Here is a 21,935-nt window from a genome sequence, read left to right as displayed (position 1 = left end):
CCATGAGGGCGCCACGGGGAAGCCCCAGGGCCTTCGGGAGGCAGATGAGGAGGGAAAACGTGGACAGGGGCCTTTACTGTGGCCTCCACAGGAAGGAACAGGTGAGCAGGCATAGGACTGACTGGCTTGAATAATGTCCTTGGGCTCTGGGCTACAGGGGCTGCCTCTGGTTATCGGGTACCTAGCCCTGGAGAGAGTAGGACAGGAGCGTGGTGCCCTCCAGTGTGAGAGGCCCATAGAGGAGGGTTGGGGTGTGGATCTCACGCTGGTTGGCTTGTATTTGAAAACTGTGAGCTGGGAGCTAGTTACCTACCATCTTTAGTGACTGTAGGGATGCACTGGTCCTGGGAGAGGGGATTCCTTTAGGGATAGCAAAGCCCCAGAGATCAAAGCATGCTTAATTTACCATCTCCTTTCACCTTCTTCCTCCCTCCCTCTCCTCTTTCTTTTTTCTTTTTTTAGGATCTATTTATTTATTTATTTATTTACCCCACCACATGCTCCTTCTTCTTCCTCTTTTCCCTCCTCACCCTCCTCCTCTTCTTCTCTTCTTTTTTTCTATCTCTTTCTCCCCCCACCCTTGGCACCACACTGTCTAAGCCTTAACTATACAGGATCGTTGCTGTCACAGAGCCAACAGACGTGGCCTCTCATGGTATTTTGTATTATTATATTCTAAATGCCCCACCAAAATGAGTACTCATTTCCCTTAGGCTTAAACGGATAAATCTGTTCTTTTCTTTTCTAAACAGGAAGGCACTACTTCAGTGTAGCTATTCCCATTCAACCTCCAACCGGTTCTCAGATAATTATAACGAGACCAACTGTAATGTGGGTGTATATCCCCTTGTCCTCGGAGGCTTTGGATACCACTTTGAGCTCTTGTAGGAGTTTGAGGGATGTCCAAAGACTTCGTTTTAAGCAAGGTGGCCTTGTCCATTATGACCAGCAAACCCACTGACACATCCATGCTTGGGTTGGGGGAAATGGTTACTGTTAGAGCAAAAGGAGGGCGTGTACATACATTCTCATAAAATAAGATGTCATCTTTCCAAATTGGCCATGAGAACATTATTAGTAAGTGTCAAGTCTGCCAGAGATGGATGCCAGGGGTCAGCAGACTGTGGCCACGTACCAAGTCCAGCTTGACATCTGGTTTTGTAGCAGTGTTTATTGAGAAATCACTATGGCCAGCTCTTTATTGCCTATGGCTGTGTGGGCATGAACACAGTACAAGTGAGTATTTGTAAGAGAGACCTTATGGTCCTCAAAACCTAAAAAGCTTATTATGTTGACCTTTTACAGAAAAAAAAAAAATTCTTTCCTTGTTCTAGATCTAAGCAGAGTGTGAATAAATTAAAAACTAGGTGCAGAGGGAATGTATAATAGCTGTTGTAGACGGTGGCACTGGATTGTACCCTGTTGTACGCATTTTCCTATTTTCTTTAGAAGAGGTTGACTGAGGTGAGGCAGCCATGGATGAATGACGGAGTCTTCCCCGTCCATACGTTGTGATCCTCCCCATGAATGTACTGCTGGGTTCGTCTGCTTGAGCCACACACTTCCTCAACTGAAACTTAGGTTTCCTTTCTTTAGAATTCATTGAGACCTAATGTAGACATATGGGTTAAAAAAAAAAAAAGATAATTAAACTAATATCATAATAATCAGTAATTGTATATATTTTTAAATATCTGACGTAATTTATAGTTTCACATCAAAGAGAAGCTATATTGTTTCATTGCAGCCTTAAATTCTTCAGATATTTTACTTAATTTAATTTAATTTTATTTTATTTTTACTTAACTGGGCTCCATGCTGCAGCCCAACTGAGCCATCTAGTCACCCCCAGATAGTTTATTGTAAAAGGGCACATTCTGTCCAAAAGTGCTGTGGTTGAGATGAGATCCAAGTGCCCTTCAAAGTCATGACTGAAGAGAATGAAGGAAAGAGTCCCATATGTTCATATAATTCTGGCAATAATCCAATATGTACATATAGTTCTTGCAAGGCACATTGAAATCTGTGGAGATATTTTTAAAGGATGTTTCAAGTGTTGTATTTATGTGGGATTATATGCAGTGGGTGGAATCTTATGTATGGAATTCATCCTTTAACTAGTTCTCTAACTAACATCAATGTAGACACTGACAATTTATAACCATGTACGCTTGGTGGTTAACATATTGTACAGCTCAGATATAGAGAATTTCCATCTTTGCAGGAAGTTCTGTAAGAAAACTACTAGTCTAGGGGTGCCTGGGTGGCTGAGCACCCAACTCCTGGTTTCAGCTCAGGTCATGATCTGAGTCCAGGGTGGGTCTCTGTGCCCAGTGGGGAGTCTGCTTGAGATTCTCTCTCCCTTTCTCTCAGCCGCCTTAACTCACTCTCTCTCTCTCTCAAAATTAATCAATTAATTATAATTTTTAAAAAAGAAAGTGCCAATCTAAAGGATCCAGACAAAAGGAATGAATTGTTTCTATAAGGCAAATCATTGATAATTTTCAATATCATCACATCTCTTTCTAAACTAAGAATAATTGTTTCAGAATGCATTTTTCAAATTCCATTATAGTTTACATAATCACACAATTTACAAAATATATTCGGGAGCATAGCTGAACTAAGATCAAGATTTTCTTTATCTGAGAACTGGTTCTCTTTCATTTTTTTTTTTTTCCAGAGTCAGTGTTTCAATATCCATCTTGTATATCTAGAGACTTCATTTGAATCTAGCAAAAGCGCTCAAAAGATGACCTTTTCATGCAAGATCAGTTAAATGTGGTGGCATTATCATATTGTATGTTTTATTATTTCTATGTTCGTCAGTTTAATGCAGAGTGAAAAACGATGCCTATCTTTTTTTTCCCCTAAAACTCAATAAAGTGTTATTAAGTAGGCCCTGGAAGGCATTTATTAAACCTCTATAAGCCAAGGTACTGGGGCAGTCAATAGCCTGGTTATTGGTTTCTAGGGTCTAACTTCATATTTCAGAACTAACTTAATTCGTATGTTCCATGGACTTGATTTTCAAGGGAAAGTATCACATTTCACACACAAAAAATGGAGACATCTTTCAGAGATAAGTGGCCATTTTTCATGCATTTTGAGTAAGTGTTAGTCATCTAAGAATCAACAAACTGCTTCAGAATCGAACACAATAGACTCAGTGAGTGACTCACGGCCAAATTCCCTAAGGATTGTCAACCTCACTTGAGGATAATATAAAATGAAAATGCCCTTTTTTTCCTCGCCTCCCACTTTGTTACATTTCCTAGAAGCGTGTTCCTCACCGACTCACCTGGCGGAGTCTTTTCAACAAATTTTAACTGCCTTTCCATTACGCAAGATTTATCTCCTTGGGAATAAGAAAGGAGACAAAAAAGCTAGGGAAAAAGAAACACAATTATTAACACTTAATCAGAGCAAGGAGCGAGGGCCTTTCAGTTAAATCATTGAGTTGACTACATGAAGAACCTCATGTCCCCTCAATGCTATCAATTATTACAATATTATTCAAACAAAATGAAGACTATCTTCAAGAAATGCTTAAAAGCATTTATGGTGAAGTCTATGGCTTATTGAAATATATATGGCGTCACATTTTTAGCAAACCGCTTTTTGCAGATTCTCGCCTTGTTTCTATTTCAGATTCTACTTGGTAAATTGGGATTTGGAGGGGCATGCGGTATAGTCCCTTTTGTACTGGAACATATGTAATTCATCTTCCTTTTTGCTGTTAGAAATCAAATCATTAGCAACCATTCAGCATCTTTATTACTGTAATGTTAAATATTATTTTTAAGAGGCAATTGGTCCCAAATTTAATTATACTCTGTTTGATGAAATGTTAAAATTTATCTTCCCCTCTCTGTTTTTTTCCTTCTCCCCCCTTCTCTTCCTCCTCCCCTCCCTTCTTCTCTCCTTTTTCTCCTCCTCTTCCTTCTCCTTCTTCTCTCCTCCCCACATAAGTAATCTTCACAAATATCATCTGTAATCCATGAGACTTGCCACTGTTCCTAAGGACGATTGTTAACCATGGTGTTACTGATCCAGTGGAAAGTACATTTTATAGAAACTTACCAGGGGTATTTTGCGACACTGAAATTTGATGTCTATTGTCTCAATGTGGAATGTTAAACCCAGCGATTGGTGCTGATGAGCGAATGTGAACCAATGAGCCATCAGGTAAGTTTCCTCCTACCATATTCATCATGCTCTGAGCCATGTTGGTTACCACTGAACCTTTATCTCTGAGGGCAGTTGCATGACTAGTTGATTTTTAAAAAAATATACATTAGCATCTATCTGGGTGGTTCAACTGGTTAAGCAACCAACTCTTGACTTCAGCTCAGGTTGTAATCTCAGGGTCATGAGATGGAGCCCATGCATCCAGCCCCATGTCAGGCTCTGCATGCAGTGGCGAGTCTGCTTGAGATTCTCTCTCAAATACATAAATAAAATCTTAAAAAAAAAAAATCAAATGCCTACTATCCAAATTCACAGCTGACATTCTCTTCTTAGTCCAATGGCTGGCTGGCTTAATCCTCTGTATATATAAAAATTAACATTTCAGAATAGCTATTATTATTTGCATCACACAAATACTAATTCAGCTCAATATCCTAATTATGTCAATTTGCTTATATCTCTAAATTAATTATGTAACATAGGATCTAGGATAAAAATGATATTTCATCAACTTATTTATTTTACTCATGAGTAAGGAAGCAGCTTTAATGTGAATAAGCAATGCATATGCTGATTATAAGTTTTCTAACCAAAAGTACATGGAAATGATTAGGTGCTTGTGAAATATTCTAATGACATATAAAGAAGGGTGACATATTGGTAGACTTATAGTATACCTTGTGGATTTTCATTCTTTGCTTGCGTTTAATCTTGCTAGTAATATAACTTGAACACGGTTAGGTTTTTCTCTATCCTTTTTTTAAGTGTAAATATACAGAACAGTCTTTTGATGTATATAATGAGAAAATATTTATATGTATCACCATGCATTTATTACAGTAAACTCTTTCTTCTAACCTGATGCCATCTACATACAGAACACATTTTTGTCAATATGGCAATTTGCTCAGGAGATTCTAACAACACAGGCTTGTTAACAAGATAAAAGGGTCCATGAAAAAATAAATAAATAAAATTTTAAAAATAAATAAATTAAATAAAAGGGTCCATGATCCATGATACCCAAAGGAATTATGGAGCCATGTTAAAAGAAACAGTACTTGAATTTGAGAAAGAAATTACTCACTAGATTTAAACATCATGGTGAAAAAAAAAGTGGGGGACAGTGGATCTGAAATATTCAAATCCCACAGACTCTACAATGGAAGAGAATATTTCACATGGAGACTTGAATAGGGAAGTTAGCATATGAATCTGCCTCAGTTATGTCTCCTCTGCTAGATTTAAAACCAGTGGAGCCATTCTGAATCTTTGGAAGGCAAAATTTAGGTTTTCCTGGAATATTGAGCTTGGCTGCTATTGAGGTGTTCCATCAGCAGTTGAGATATGACCATTTTAAGGAATACTTGAGATGATAGGGATCGCTATATGACTGCCCCCTCACCTCAACACTTTATTATCTGCTATTTAAGAAAAATGTCACCAGCCTTCAGATGCTTCAGGGGAACCTTGATAGGAAGGACGTTTTCCTCAGTCGCATGCCACCAATGCTCTTCCACCTTCCTGGAACACCACACACTTAAATAATGGTTATACTGACTCACAGGATCCAAGAGGAAGCTCAAAATGCCCAACATTACATGCCCGTATGTGAACGTCAGCCAACTAAAAATGCCTGGGCAGATATAATTATTTGGGGATGGTTGGGATGAGGAGCATCCATCATTCCTGGTACAGATGAATTTCATCCTGTGAGCACAAGCAGAAGATGACCATGGCCGGTGGGGGAGTGGAGGGTGAGCAGGTAGCAAAGCACGAGGAGCTTTGAAGCAGGTGCCACTCTGGATACGTAGGGAGGATGGAAAGGTTTATTTTTTCAGGGAGCATCCGAGAGGATGTGAGCTGTCAGTGGCCGGCTCACCAAATGGGCTGCTGTTTGAACGTTTTATGGGCATGCTGCAAGCCTACAGCTGAGAGGGACGTTGAGAGACATGAGTGTACATAAGAAAGAGACAATAGATTTGAGATTTGTTTGCATCATAACCCAGACATCTGTAGCACAAGTGAAAATTCTGGTGGAGTACCAGATGCTGTCACCAGGGAGCAGGGAAGGGATTGGCTTGGTCCAAAGGACAGATTCCGTTCTTTATTCTTCTAGGAGCCTGTTCCAAATTCATCTGTTGGCTTTGTTGGCTTCAGACAACTGAGGGGGAGTCCCTCAAACATTTGAGTCCTTATGGCCTCTGTGAGGACTGCCTGCCCAAAGGATGACAGGAAGGACCAACGTGGGGACAAGAGAAGGGGATTTGCTTTTGTTTCCCACATATGAACAACTGTGGACACCATTTTTAAGGCACATTGAGAACCTCCCTGGTTCTTTCCTCACCACCTGTTAATTCACAACCACCTTCAATCCTGCACACACGTACACACACATACACACAAAATACCCATGGACACCATCTACCCTATCAACTCCTCAGCCTGAGCTTTCATGACCCACACAGTTCAACGTTGGGGAACCCAGAGCCTCAAAATATCAAGATGTAAAGTAATGTCTCTGTCTGCATTTTCTTTTCCTTTAAGTGTAAGATGGAAATTCGCAGCCACCTGATGGACTTGTCCTTACACCCAATCAGCCATGGCCTTAATTTTCCACACCTGGACGTTTTCTTCCTTCTAGCATTGCCATCACGTCTTAAGCTCTTGCCTGGAAGTCATCATGAAATGCACTCCAGTTGTCCTTTCTCAAAAATACTGATCCCTCTCATTTGGCGTCACTCCCTCAAAATTCTGTATTCTCCTTTAACATCAGTTTGCCAAAAAAACAAAAAACAAAAACAAACAAAAAAAAACATCAGTTTGCCTCTGCAAGGCAATTCCGAAAATTTAGGTTATAATTCATTTATTTCCCCGCCCAATCGTTACAAAGATATTTGATTGTATGTCTCTGTTATTTTAGTTATAACAGTAATGTTGTCCCATGATAGAAAATTTTAAAATAAATGTATTTTACTCACTATTCATCTTACGGATACTTCTCTTTAGGCTCTTAACTTATGCAACCTGACGATGTCTCCTTGTCTTTCCGCAACCCCACACCTCCCGCCCTGTCTCCTTTTCTGTACTTTGTTTCCACTCATGATGTTATCATCCTAAGACATTCCCCATGCTGTTACAATATACCTCCTCCTCATTTATATTGCTAGGCTTCATGTTGTTATAAAAGCTTGCAGGAATTAGATTATTTGCAACATTTTGACATAATAAGAAATTATCTCAAAACACATTTGAACTACAGATTGTTCAGTATTTTCGAGGAGATATTTAGTGTACTTTCTCGGTAATTGAATTGCCAGATCAGAGTGCATAAATCATTTCCTGGCTTTTCATTCAGATTAACAGACTGCTTTCCACAAATCTACGCTACCTTTACAAAGTCATGAATGTGGTAGGAAGAGTTGCACAATATTCAAGCCAGGCAGGGACAATGCAATCTAAAATTAATACAAGAAATAGAGCAACATGTTAACATTGAATATACTTATTATTAGCAAGGCCGGATTTCTTTTCCCCCTCAAGAACTCAATGATTGTCAATTTGTTGAACAATATTGTCCATTTTCTCTACAGATTAAATTCTTGATATCTTAGTATTTTCTCCCAACAGTATTTCAATATGCTATTTAGATGATAATTTTGTCACATACCCGTTTCCAGTGTTTTTTTTAACCTATCATTCATTTCGTGTATTTCACTTTTGCATTTTTAAATTATGAAATATTTCAAGGTCCAAAATCCGGTAGCCTGCGTTTAGCACATATGAATGCTTTACCCTATAGTTATTTAATATCCCCTCCCCCGCCCTTTAAAAATAATAGGTTTTATTCAGATGAAATTGACATAGGGCACATATTTAAAGTCTGCTAATTGGTTAGTGTTGAAAGATGTGTGTGTGTGTGTGTGTGTAATCATCACTATAGTCAAGATTACAAACATTGCCATCACCCTCAGAAATTTACATTGGCGCCTCTAACCCCACCTCCGACCCTTCCTGGTCCCTATCACCACCCCCTGCCCAGGCAAACAGTAATCTTCCTGGCACAGAGATTTGTCTACATTTCCTACAAACGTACATAAATGGGACCCTAAGGTATTTACTCTGGGTTTTTGTGTTTGGTCTGACTTTTTCACTTAACACAAATATTTTTATCCATATTTTTACATGTATCAATAGTGCTTTGCTTCCCGTTTCTGAGCAGCAATCCATCATATACCATACTTCATCTATTTCCCTGGATGGATATTTGGTTGTTTCCAGTCAGCAACAGCGACGAAGAATCTATGAGCATTTGCTTGCACGCCTTGGTAGACACACATGCTTTGGTTTCTCTGGGAATAAATATCAGAAGTAAAAGTCAGTGTCATAGAATCATTGTCGCATGGTACGTGTACATTTAACTTTATAACAACTGCCGAACTGTTTTCCAAATTGGTTACACTATTTAATAGTCCCATCCACAACTACTAGTATTTTAGTTTTAATCGTATTCGGCAAATCACTGACACGCTGAGCCTGTTTTCATGTGATTATTTGCCATGCATGCATCTTACTTAGTGAAGTGTCTGTCCAAATCTCTTCCCATTATTTAAAAAAAAAATTAGGTTGTTTGTTTTCTATTAATCTGTTTTGAGAGTTCTCTGTGTATTCCAGTTGCAAGTTCTTTATTGGCTATACGATTTCTTTCTGTTGCTTGTCTTCTCAATGTCTTAACGGCATCTTTTGAAGAGCAGGTACTTTCAAATTTCAAAGCTCTACTTATGATATTTTACAGATTGCAATTTTGGTGTCTTGTCTAAGAAATCACTGGCTGACCCTAGGTTGCATTTGTGTCCATTAGAAATTTGATACATTTAGATTTTCAATCACAATTTATATTCAAGCTTATGGCTCATTTTGAGTTAACTCTTTAATATGATACAAGGTCCTGCCCCGAGGTTTAATAAAATCACCTTTTTGCACTAAAGATGTCTCAAGAATCCTTTCTTGGCTGTCAGCTTTGAACCCTAATGACTTTCCTACATCATCAATGATAGCATACTCTCTTGATCATGATAGCTTTAAAATAAGACTTAAAATCAGGTAATACATGTTCTCCGACTTCATTCATGTTTTTGAAAGTTGTTTTGACCAGTCTCAGTGTTTTAAATTTTCCATTCAACTTGTCAAGTTCAACCTGGCATTTTCTACCCAATGAGCCTACTGGAAATTTAGGTGGGATGTTTTTGAATGTATAGATCAATGAGAAGATAATTGACATCTTAACAATACTGATTCTTCTGACTCTTACTATTCTAAGTTTCTCAGGAATGGTTTGGGTTGACCATGTACAGGGCTCTACACTCTTCAGTCAGGTTTGGCCCATGCATTCTGTATTTTTGATGGTACAGTAAAAAGCGTTTCTTGGTAAATGGTATTTAATTCCAATAGCCAGTATACAGAAAAATGATTGATTTTTGTACCCTGATTATGTCTTGGGCAATCTTTTGGATTGGATGTCAAACATTGTGAAGTTGACCTTGTTGGGTGCTGGGTATTTTTATATTCCCATGGATATCTTTGGCCTTTGTTCTGGGACACATATACATATCACACACACACACCACACAGTTTGTTTCTTTCACATCTTGCTAATTAGGATTTGTTAGTCTGGACCACAGTGGTTGTCAGGCCCAGACAAACCCTCTCCTACTGATGCAAAATCCTCTGGGCAGCTCATCTGCTACCACCATGCTTCATGAAGTTTCCTAGGGTGGTTGGTTGGAACAGCAGCTGTTCCTGGTCCTGGGCAATCTCTAGGAAACATTCCCTCTCACCTCTGCTGGTTTGTTTCCTGGCTGATGTAGGAAAGATGTTGGGGTTCGAAGCCGATGGCCAAGAAAGAATTCTTGAGATGATTTTGGTGTAAAAATCTGATCTTATTAAAGCATGGGGACAGGATTCACGGGCAGAGAGCTGCATGGGGGTCATGAAGGGTGGCCCATTATATGCTTTCAAGTTGGGAGGGGATTTGATTTAGCATGAGTCTCAAGGAATTTTGGAAGCAAGGTTTCCAGGACCTTCAAAGGGCTAGCTATTGTTGGGAAAAGGTCATTATTACCGTCTAATTAAACCTGAGCCATGACACCCTTCAGATGTATATAGAGGAAGGTCATATGCATGGAGGATGATTGCCAACTGTTATCTTGGGGGACAGAGATAAAGAAAGTTTCCAAAGGAATTTTTAGATGTTAATGTAGACTCCCAGGATCATAAAGGTCAGGCTAAGATGGCCTTTTCCCTTTAGCAAAGTATTAACATCAAGGCAGCTGAGTTCTTAGAGGAAGGTCCCTCTGCCTGTTTCAAGGACTGGCCACTGGGCTGTAGGTAGTAAGGAGATTTAGGCATCTTTCTTCTGCCTTTGTTTCCCACATTACCGGCCTCAGGTTGTTTTGTGGAGATCCTACTGTATTTTTCAGGTGGTTAGTTCCCGGGCTTTGAGCAGCCCGAGTAGTGGTCTCTTCATCTAAATGCCCTGGTATTTACTCAACTGGGAGTGTGGGAGGACTCTCTGCAGCTCTCCATTCTTCTGTCTGGGCAAAGAGCTCTCTTCTATGGTACTCTGTCCTAAGAACCCTACCTACTTTGGTCTCCTGAGATTCGGAGCGTTTTCTGGTTTCTACCTGGCTTCTCTCCCCCTACCTCAGGACTCTCAAGGCAGTTAGGGAGCTGGGGCAATGCTGGGTGTCAGCTAATTTGTCTTGTATCTCTCAAAGGTCACTGCTCTTTGTTTCCTGCTGGCCACTTCACTTGAAAGCCTTCCTTCAATTTCTTCCATGTCTCATGAAGGATGCTCAAGCAGGTCTCTTAGTCCATTGTGGCCAGCAACTCGTTTTTATTTTTTTTTTATTTTTTTATTTTTTTGCTGGTGTCTTTGAGTTTTATTGGGAAAGGCTGTCCATTGTGCAACTCGTTTTTAAATCCTTATTTTTAATTTAAAATGTGATACTTTTCTGTAGTGGTCCCATTTCTCTACACATACTTTTTTAAAAAAAATATTTTATTTATTTATTCATAAGAGACACACAGAGAGAGGCAGAGACACAGGCAGAGGGAGAAGCAGGCTCCATGCCGGGAGCCCGATGTCGGGCTCTATCTCAGGACACCAGGATCCTGACCTGAGCCAAAGGCAGATGCTCAACCTCTGAGCCGCCCAGGTGCCCCTCTACAGATACTTTTATAGAGGATTTAAAAATACTCATTTTTACATGCGGTGAATGTGATTGTTTTCAGTCTCCTCACTGTGGCCACATCAGACTTAGAGATACTGATATTTTCACGTTTTATTTGCTCACTTTCTTGAAGGGTTTTATTAACTCTCCTAGTTTTTATTTTTCTGTTTAGGTTCATGCCTGATTGCACCCTAGCTTATATGTGATTGCTCATCTCTGGGGATTGCCCACCTCTGCCCCCCGAAAAAGAACCAGGCCATCAAATGTGAGTTCTCTTCTAAGTTGAAAATCACTTTGGCATTTTATAACATCTCCCTCTCTCCAGCTATCCGATAAATGCCACTCCTAGTTGGTGCAATACCTGTAGCACATTAAAATATCGATATTATTGCTTCTATCCCTTAAGCTGAAAAGACCCACAGACACTGTAAATGCAGCATGAATGAGATTTTCACACACTATCCATCCAGACTGCGCTTTCAATTAACTGCCTTTCTGAACCAGAGATACACCAGAACCCCATTTCCAGTGGAACAATATTTTACTGATCCCATTCAATTAAGGTGTTAGACTGTCTACGCTTACTAAAGTCCATTGACCCATTCTCACTAGTCTACAATTTCAACCAAAAAGGAAAGGAAAGAACTTTACTGTTGGTGAGTTATCCAAGACTGAATTACACGACCACACGTATCAAATTGAGATGGATGCAAAAGGAAGAGTTATATTTCAGGAAACCTAATTCAACACAAAGTCTTCTGTAATCTTTTCCCATCCCGCGTAGGGATAGATTGCATCAGTTTACCATAAGCCTGGGACAATATATTTTTAACCATCTCCCCTGGTCTGACGATCTTTAAAGGACTCATGCAAATATCGGCCTGGGCTGCTTTTGAAAGCCAAGCCACCTAACAAAGTGAGCTTTAATTAAAGGATTAAGTCGTTAACAAATGAAGAGTGTTTATCTGCAGAAGGGCTTCAAAGCCTATTTTCATGAAGATGAGCGTTCTTTCTCTTGCAGCTGTCTTAGCCTTGGGGCCAATCCGCAGCCGAGGGTGGGCAGGAGTCCAGAGGGGTGGGAGGAGATGCTGAGGCTGCAGGCAAGGTTTCCTGCAGGTGCTCACTCAGAGCGCAATTTAGTCTCAGTCTGAAATGCTTGTGGAGAAAGGAGGTCACTTCCTTCCCTTACGGACCATTGCGTCTCCTCTGATTTCACATGTGTTTGCATATAATCACGTGTTCAATTAGCAAAGGGATGTTCTCCGCTCTAATATTTATTTATCACAAAACTTATAGAAAGCATATCAGTCCTGGGGATCCCTGGGTGGCCCAGAGGTTTAGCGCCTGCCTTCGGCCCAGGGCGTGATCCTGGAGACCCGGGATCAAGTCCCATGTCCAGCTCCCTGCATGGAGCCTTCCTCTCCCTCTGCCTGTGTCTCTGCCTCTCTCTCTCTCTCTGTGTGTGTGTCTCATGAATAAATAAATAAAATCTTTAAAAAAAAAAAAAGAAAGCACATCAGTCCTAATTATTTGTGAGAAATCTCCTGATAAGACTAGGTTTAGGTCATTTGCAAAAACAAAGAATAAAAAACAAACAAATCTGAGAATAAAATGAATGCTACCATCCCCAATTATGACCTGTAGGTACAATGGAATGCAAACTATTTGTGGCTTATACGGAACTTGCTTCATAAAATGATGCGATTCATGTTAAATATTTATGCATCATAAATACTATTACTCGGTGATATGTTTCCACTGTGGATTACTAATAGAAATCAATTTCCGAGATGTCAGATTTCATCAACTTGCACAAGAGGAAAGTTCAGTTGACCCTTGAACAACGTGGGAGTCAGGGCTGCCGATGACCCACTCTGCAGGTTAAAATCTGTGTAAACTCTTGAGTCCCCCAAACTTAACTACTAATGGCCTACCTGTGACCAGATACGTTGCCAATAAAATAAACAGTCCACTGACATACATTTTGGTGACACCTGCATGGCTCAGTGGTTGAGCATCTGACTTTGGCTCAGGGTGTGATCCTTGGGTCCTTGGATGGAGTTCCCCCGCCCCCCACACACACATTTTGTATGCTCTATGTATTATAAACTGTATTCTTACAATACAGCAAGCCAGAGAAAAGAAAACATGATTAAGAAAGAGAAAATACATTTATAGTGCTGCACTGCATTTACTGAAAAACAATCCACATGTAAGTGGCCCAAACCCATGTTGTTCGAGGGTCAATTGTATTCAGAGATTGAAACTTCCAGAAATGTAGTTCTTTAGAGGAATAAAGCACTGTTCTCGCCTCATGAAGCAGAATTCAGATCATGCCTTCTGCTTTCATTTCTTCTTTGGTCTGGTGTTTTTTGTATCCTCCACTGGGAATTTTATAAACCATGTGCTCTTCTGAGCATTTCAGGGCATCAGTTTCCTTTGATTTGTAGCTCGGTGAGCTAACAAAGGGTGGCTGGCAGGTGTGTTCCATTTACCACCTTGAAAACTGAACCTCAAGCATGGCCATCGAGGTGAGGAAACATCCTGACCATCCAAACGTGGATAGACTCCCTGGCCGTTACACATGATGATGTCAGTGCATATATGTGGAAATGGAAAAAAGATCCAGCATTAAAGGCTGAACAAAAAGCAAAAAATACAAAAAAAAAAAATGAGTTTCATGGGAGATCCTGTTTTTGTAAATAAAAATTTATATGCATATTTAAAACCACGGAGGATGCCTCACTAGGAGTAGGTATCCCTGACTCATGAGATTCAAGATGACATTAATAGTATTTATAGTTTTGTGTTTCTATTTTCTATTTTTTGTACAATATCCACAGACAGAATTCTCCCCCATTATCTGTGATTTTGGTTGCCTGTGCTCAATAGCGTCCTGGAAGCTGATGCTCCTGCTTATGTATCGCAAAGGTCAGTTGCCTAACACTCAGGACACCTGTGTCCTTCACCTGTTCTCATCGCATCACATAGATGTTTTATCATCTCACATCATCACATGAAGCATGAGTATGACACAATGAGATACTTTATCATTACTTACTCTTGTTAATCTCTTACTGTGACTAACTTATTAAACATTATCATAGGCATGTGTGAATGGGAAAAAAACATAGCATATATAGGATTTGCTACTACCCATGGTTTCAAGTGTCCACTGGAGGTCTTGGAACCAATCTCCTGTAGTTAAGGGGGGGACTCTTTTACGTTCTTTATTACAAAGATAAAAATACAAGCTTTCGTGTTTTGCATCAACAAGATCTAATGTGATACTGAAACATCCCAATGACCCTGGCACAAAAGATACAGAAAAGAAAAGAATGAAAAATGACGTAGCCACGGGTGGCGGGGATCCAGTTTAGAAATATTTACACTCGGGTCACTGTCGCAAAGACTCTTCTGCAGAATAATATGAGCAGAGAAAGCAGGAGAGAAGCCAGAACTATATTAAAGCAATTCCTCGTGACCCTATGGAGTATAAAGTCATTTTTTAAAATGTTGCTTTAACTTAATCCATAAAGAATCCCCCGATATTCCTCATTGATAAGCAGTTATTCACATATATTGTCAATATTATCAGCATTCAGAATTATGGCAATTGTGTCTAGCTAAAACTCAAGGCTAAATGGCTGAGACACAGTGTTACTACATGTCTTCATTCCCAAGTAACTCAGAGCAGATGCTCTGGTTTAAAAACAAAGCTATCATTGCAAAAATAAAAGCAGCAACAAAAAGATCAGGATAGAATAAGAGACTTGGAGAAGATTTCCCTGAAACGGGTCCTAATCAATGCCACAGGGGCCTCTATAAATAGAACGAGAATTGCAAGGAGAGATGAAATAGATAAATTCTTGCATTTGCTCCAAAGGTTGTCAGTGTGATTGATAGTTACTGGAATATATAGTTTACGTTTGGTAAAGTAGTAATTTTATTGTAGTGATTATGAAAGCTTCAATTAAAATGGCATGCAATTATATTTAAGCCCATTTATAGAGTTTCTAGCCTGAAATCTTGCTCCTCCCTCCAAAACAAAACAAAAAAATAAAACTAACATCAAAGATAATAATCTTAGCTTCAGCGGTATCTTTGCTTATGAAACGCATGTAAGTAGGAAGAGGAAGGGAACATATTCTGAACATTTTCGATGAAAAATGACCGTCTCCTTTTTCCAACGACGCAAACTATCTTAGTATTTCTTCACATTCAATTGCATACATATTTGCATTATGGGAGTTTCATAGGTCCCATGCCCATCGCTTTGGGGTAATTCAGCTTTATGTTTATAAATTTATAAATTTATCTTTAGAAATCTGTCTTCAGAACACAATCACATCACTGACACAGCAAAGAGGGTAGAAGAATGTCAGACAGCTCATGGCCAAGGAAGAGATGCAGACAGAAGAGGAGCTGGAAAAGCTCTCAGATCCAGAGACAGCGTAGGTTTTGATTGACGGGGTGACATGGGAATGGTTGAACAGAGAGGGAAAGAGAAAGATTTCTGGGGATGCTTTATAGACATGTGAATATGGCATCACTGCCACTTTGGCAATGGACAGAACAAGCCCACCGTTGCCATTGGTGGCTGCGTGGTGTTTTTATTTGAGTTGACAGCACACAATGCAAATATGTAGATGAGAAGCACATGAGCTACCTGTGATATGGAGACATGATGTGTATGCCCTTGGAGATTATAGAATATTCTAGAACAGACCAGCTACATAGTCTTTTGAATCACTCTGACCTTGGCGATCTGAACACAGAAGTACACGTTCTCCATTACTTCAGAGTCTAGAATTTATGAGGAAGTAGCCTTCTCATAAATTTTGTTGCACTGTATTTTCAAATTTCCCACAAATGGAGATCCCTACTTTGTGCCATTCTCCAGTGGACATCTAGAAAAACATGCTGTGGCCCCACAGAGCAAACATAAATGTACTCATTCACCATCCTTTTACCAAAGCGAGGCTTAACAATTTGACGCTATTATCGACACTCAAAGTGAAATACTCATTTTCGAAGACTTGGCAATGTCATTGTGAGCTTTCTTTCCTCTCGAGTATGTACGTATGTATGTATTCAATAGATTGGGGGTGGGGGGGAAGCCATCCAGAGACTTGGTTCTCAGCCACATGCACGTGGAAATCACTCATGCTTTCTATATATATACACAGCCATCAGTTTAGTTTTGCTTACATGTGCTGAAGAGAAAACCACACTGATTAATTTTGAATCTGATATTGATAATAGGGCAAAGTCAGCTTTAGAGAGCCAAGGAATTAAATTGCAGCATGCCTTTTTCATAATTTTAAGGGGTCTCTCTAGACCATGGTAGCGAGGATCTGTGGTATCTACTGTTATTTGTTTTATTTAGGAAAAATTTGAGTTCATAGTCTCCACCATTGTACACATTCTAGTACGCCACCTGCTACACCAGCTGTTTGCAACAGAGACAACAGAGATGAAAAGCCCGCAGAAGTCAATTAATGCATAATGTTCTTTCCTTGCAAGATCAGTTACTAAATCTTACCGGTTTAGGTCTGATATAAAGCAGCCCATGCAAAATTCGGCTTCCCTCATGAGACCATGCATCATCAGAATATCCTATGGCTTCCATGGCTTAAAAATAATTCAGGAAAAGAGCACGGTCCAGAGAATCTTGTATTGGAAGTGTAAATAGTGTGCTCTTACCAAATACTTTTGGGATATTTATTATTTTAAACCGCTGCTTCTTTTTCTTCTTGTGACTTTGAAATGCTAAGCTTAAGAAACTCATCCATCTTAAATTAATCTGTGAATGTGACGTGGTTCAAACAAATGGACGGGAGTTTTGGCGTGACTTACCAAACTGAGTCTCACATTTTGGGGTTGAGAAATGTGCTGTGATAATTAAGGAAAAAAATATCTGAGACAGAAGTGTAAGGTATAAATATTGCTCCCTCAGATATTAATGGATCCTGCAATAGAAATAGTGGGTGAGTGAAGCAGAGAGAGAAATGTAACATTAAAGAGCAAAACTTAAAATCTCGAGGCAGATCCATGTGTATAAGGCATTTGTCATACATCAGAAGGTCAGATCCAATCAGTGAGCCGTTTCCATGAACACTGTTAGGACATTTGGCTGTCTACTGGGGTTTGGGGAATAGTATACAGACAGGTCTCCACCTGCACAAATAAAATTTTAAGCCTTAAAAACACAAAAGCTCCCTCAAAAAAACAAAAAAAAATGAGGAGAAAAGAATAATAATATCTTTATAGATTTGGAAGTGAAATAGCCTTCCTAAGCTTTACATGACAGCAGAGAATCATAAAATCATGATATTAGATATCAAAATTCATGGTATCAAGGACCATATTGACTCTGTAAAAGCCAGAAACCATAAACAAAGAAACAAAACCAAAATGGTTATTATCCCTCTCTTACCATTTCAACACACAAAAGGAGCAATGAGCCCATGTTAGTGGTTTTTTTTTAATGAGTGCTTTAAATAAGTAAGAAAATATATACTGATAAGATCATCAGACCACAAGACCACAATTATAAAATAAGAAAAAATGTATTCACGGTAAAGATTTAAATGATCAATGAACATAAACAAATGGCTAGTCACGCTAGTAATAAAAAAAGCAGATAAACACAGACACGAAACCAACTTTTTTTAGGTTTTACTGGCAAAATAAGAAAAAGAAAATATAAATTTTTGATTAGCAATGCGAGGATGTGGGCATTTACTCTTTATTTACTCATAGCAATGACTATGTTTTTTATTGTAAAATAATTAGAACTACCCCTAAAACTGATACTATTTTGAATTAATTATTTATAATATGTATTTCAAGTATTTATAACATACATTGTTTTCATGACATTTCCTCACATGCTATGCCAGGTCCCAGAAATGTAGGTTTCTATGGTGCCACATCTATGAAACTCATCTTTATAACCCTTGGATGCAGTGTCAAGCTTAGAAAACCTGTAGCATCCACATCCCACTAGCTAATATAGGGAAGAGACAGCAGCTCAGCATCAGGGCCCGGGCATAGAGATCTAATCCTCCACATCTAGTGAAACCACTTCCTTATTTAGGTGAAGCGTCGGATGCCTATTTATCTTAGAATAAGCTATCGACTCTCATAAATGAATGAACATCCTAGTTTTTCCTGGAAGAGAGGCAATGTTACAGCTTAGCTAAAACGTAAACCGGTTGCATTTGAGGTTTTGCCAAGGATTGAGACCTCACATGCATTATTTATCACAAATTCACAAAGTTCATTCTGGGGGTGCACAATCCGTTCATTGTTCAAAAGCACTGCTTCTCAACCAGAGGTGTCCACGTGTATCTCTCCAAAGGCACAACTACAGCTCTCCTAAATGTGTGTGTAATGTTTGTGTGCGTGATGTGCGTGTCATGTGTCTATAACGTACGAGTGTAGTGCATTTATGTAATATGTGTGAAGTGTGTGTGTAAATCTATGTGTGTAAATCTGCACGTGTAATGAGTGTGACGCGTACATTTGTTATGTGTGTGAAGTCCGCGTGTAAGTGTGCGTGTGTAATATGTGTGGCTGAAGTACTGTGTAATGTGTACGTGTGTAATGTGTGTCAAGTATGCGTGTAATGTGTACATATGTGTACTTGCTACGGAATGTGTGATGTGTACATGTATAGCGTATGTATGTGTCTATAGTGTGTGTGTGTGTGTGTTTGTCAGCATTTAGATGTCTGTTGACCCCCACTCTTCTAAAAGACACCTTGGAATGAATCATCTGTAGCGAAGCATATCCCGTATGAGTTTGGCCCTTGAATCATTTCATTCATGAGCCATGTTTTGTAGCTGTGACATCAGCTGGTGTGGGGAACATCGTGAGGGATGGCCCTCAGGACGCCAGTTCATACATGGTAGCTTCCTATTTCAGACATTCTTTGGTGAATTACACTATTTCCTCACGAGAACCCGTCATATTTCTGGACTCAGTTTCAAGAATGTGTGTCCTTCCTTTGTGTCAAGAGTTGACTTGCATCTTAAAACACTCGTGAACACTTGCAGATAACGCACGTGTGGTCCCAATACCTACCACCTGCTATCTTACTTTATTGATTTTGATTAAGCATGCTTTATTTACGAATATTTCCCCGTATGTTCTACTAAGCTTTCCTAAAATATCTATGCCTTGTAAAATATTTTAATACTCTGTCTAGATTATCTAGATTTTTAAATGTCTTATTAAAAGGCATCTTGAAGAGGAGAGTACAAATGGGTTTTTTTTAAAGATTTTATTTATTTATTTTGACAGAAAGAGAGAGAGAGCACAATCAGGGGGAGGGGTAGAGGAAGAGGGAGAAGCAGACTCTCCACTGAGCAGGGGGCCCAACACAGGGCTCCATCCCAAGACCCTGGGATCATGACCTGAGCTGAAGGAAGATGTTCAATCCAGGTGCTCCTGCATATGGATTTAAATGCATATTTGCTATTTGCCCCTCAAATGCAGAAGGGAGCTCCCAGCTTAGAGAGCTGGCTGACCCCAGGACCTCATACTTTCTTGGCATGTCTACTGGGCAGGTGGAGAAGACCGTGTCTGCTCTACTCCTTCACCCTTCCACATGCTACAGAAAGAACAGGCAGGGTCATGTCTTGGCCATAGCATTGCGACCACATGCCTGTGTACAGTGGCAATCACTGGTCTTCCCTATTATTTTCTCCTGGAGATTCTTCTTGCTGCTCCCCGGTTCTCAGTAGAAGTTCCATTTGGTTTTGATTTAGCCAGAAGGACTCGATATCTTTAGAAATCTCTCGCTAAAGTCGAGTCCCAGTTGGGATGAATCTGAATCAGAGTGCTAGGAGCTCTTGAGAAAGGACTCACCCAAGCATCCGCATTGTACCAACAGCTAGCTGTCCAAACAGCCATCTGGCCCAGCTGGCATGTTGACCAGCTCCCGAGTATAAAGGGATGGAGAATCTGGCCAATGCGTCCAAGAGCAAGAGTGTTTTCAGATGAGTGTAGCAGAATCAGAGACAGAGACTCCTTTCCCTTCCCATGGGACAACAGAGTAAAGGAGAACCATCAGGAGAACAGGGCTGCACGTGACCCCATTACAGCATCACTTTTGGCTTTGCCTCCACGGAGCTCATTCAGAGGCACGTGTCTTGCTATAGGGTGTCCAAAGAAGTCCATGGTGCCCCAGGAGGTGTAGCAGCAGAAGCCAGAACAGCACAGCACCCCTGCTGGGCTCTCTGGTTCTCTCTGCTGATGTCACCACAAAGCTGGACTGAGCATGCAGGCAGTGGCTGCCTCTTCAAGGTAACCCTGAGAGTTTTTGGAACAGTATAAGGGAATCATCCTCCTGTTGAACTACCGGCCAGTCCCTTCTGGAAGTGAAAGCTGAGCAAGGGCCCAAGGCTTATGGAGGGTGTGGTCTCAGGGGACTCTTGTCAGGGAGTGAGGGGAGCAGAATGGGCAGGGCAGAGGCCAAAGCATCCCAGCCTGGCCCCACGGGAACTCAGGAGTGTGGATTGCAGCTCAGGGTTTGTTCCGCTGGAGACGAGGGGTCTCAGTTCTTAGCGTTACATCAGTCAGCCATGGGGTGTAGGTGAAGAGAGGAAGTCCCTCAAGCTCGTGTGTGTCCGCAGCAACCCTTCGGAAAGGGGTAAGGGTGAGAACAGGGCGCGTCACCCATAACGGCATCTGGTTGCACCATCTGACTGTAGAGAAACAGATACTAAAAGAGCCTGTACTAGCCGTTAGGGACCCGCAAACAGGGGTGACAGGTGAGGATCTCCACCACGCATACAACAGGCGACAATGTGGTGCCAGTCTCCCCACTCACGTGTGTCTTCCTATCGACTCCACATTATTTTTCCTTTGTCTCTTTCATGCAACTTCTCAGATCCTGATTCCTAAGCAGTGATTCCCAGCTTTGCAATCAAGCTGAACATAAACAGACAAAAGCTGGGTGAGTGGGTGGGTGGGTAAGGCAATAAAGGGCTGAATGAGGACAGATAGAGGTGAGGCTGGGTCTGGTTTTTATTTTTTTAATTTTTAATTTTTTTAAGATTTTATTTATTAATTCATGAGAGACAGAGACACAGGCAGAGGGAGAAGCAGGCTCCACACAGGGAGCCTGACGTGCGACTCGATCCCGGGTCTCCAGGATCAGGCCCTGGGCTAAAGGCGGCGCTAAATTGCTGAGCCACCCGGGCTGCCCTGGATCTGCTTTTTGAAGATACTTCTTATGATGTTTGTAGAGCCTGGCGTTGCGTGGTCTCGGACAGGGGTGGGATTTCGAAGGAGGAAAGTAGAGTTGTTTGCCATTCATTCTCCGTTGCACCTCTCGTGGAAGTACTGTGCATCTGGCAGTTATGGATTAGCGGGCACACTCTTTGGAAAATAATTACTTGTGCCTTTGGGTGTGGGCATTAATTTCTTACTCTTGGGATCTGCTCCATTCTACATTTCAAATTAGACTGTGCTTTCTAACAGGGAAGTGTGTTTGCTTCC

At 40.4% G+C, this 21,935-nt stretch overlaps 1 protein-coding gene across 3 annotated transcripts in view; it reads left to right on the top strand.

Moving 5' to 3' along the window:
- Positions 1–21,935, top strand: part of LOC102151328 — a 42,181-nt gene that overhangs the window by 3,837 nt on the left and 16,409 nt on the right. The window contains exon 2 of one of the 3 annotated variants that reach the window (XR_005386075.1): positions 11,596–11,688. The exons of the other annotated variants lie outside the window; for them this stretch is intronic. The gene's annotated coding sequence lies outside the window, so the exon portion shown is untranslated. The remainder of the gene's footprint in view (positions 1–11,595; positions 11,689–21,935) is intronic. 3 annotated transcript variants of the gene reach the window in all.

Source organism: Canis lupus, chromosome X (genome assembly GCF_011100685.1).
Source record: "Canis lupus familiaris isolate Mischka breed German Shepherd chromosome X, alternate assembly UU_Cfam_GSD_1.0, whole genome shotgun sequence".
NCBI classification, from domain to species: domain Eukaryota; kingdom Metazoa; phylum Chordata; class Mammalia; order Carnivora; family Canidae; genus Canis; species Canis lupus.
Note: the sequence above shows the minus strand (reverse complement) of the source record. Positions and strands in the feature narration are given on the sequence as shown.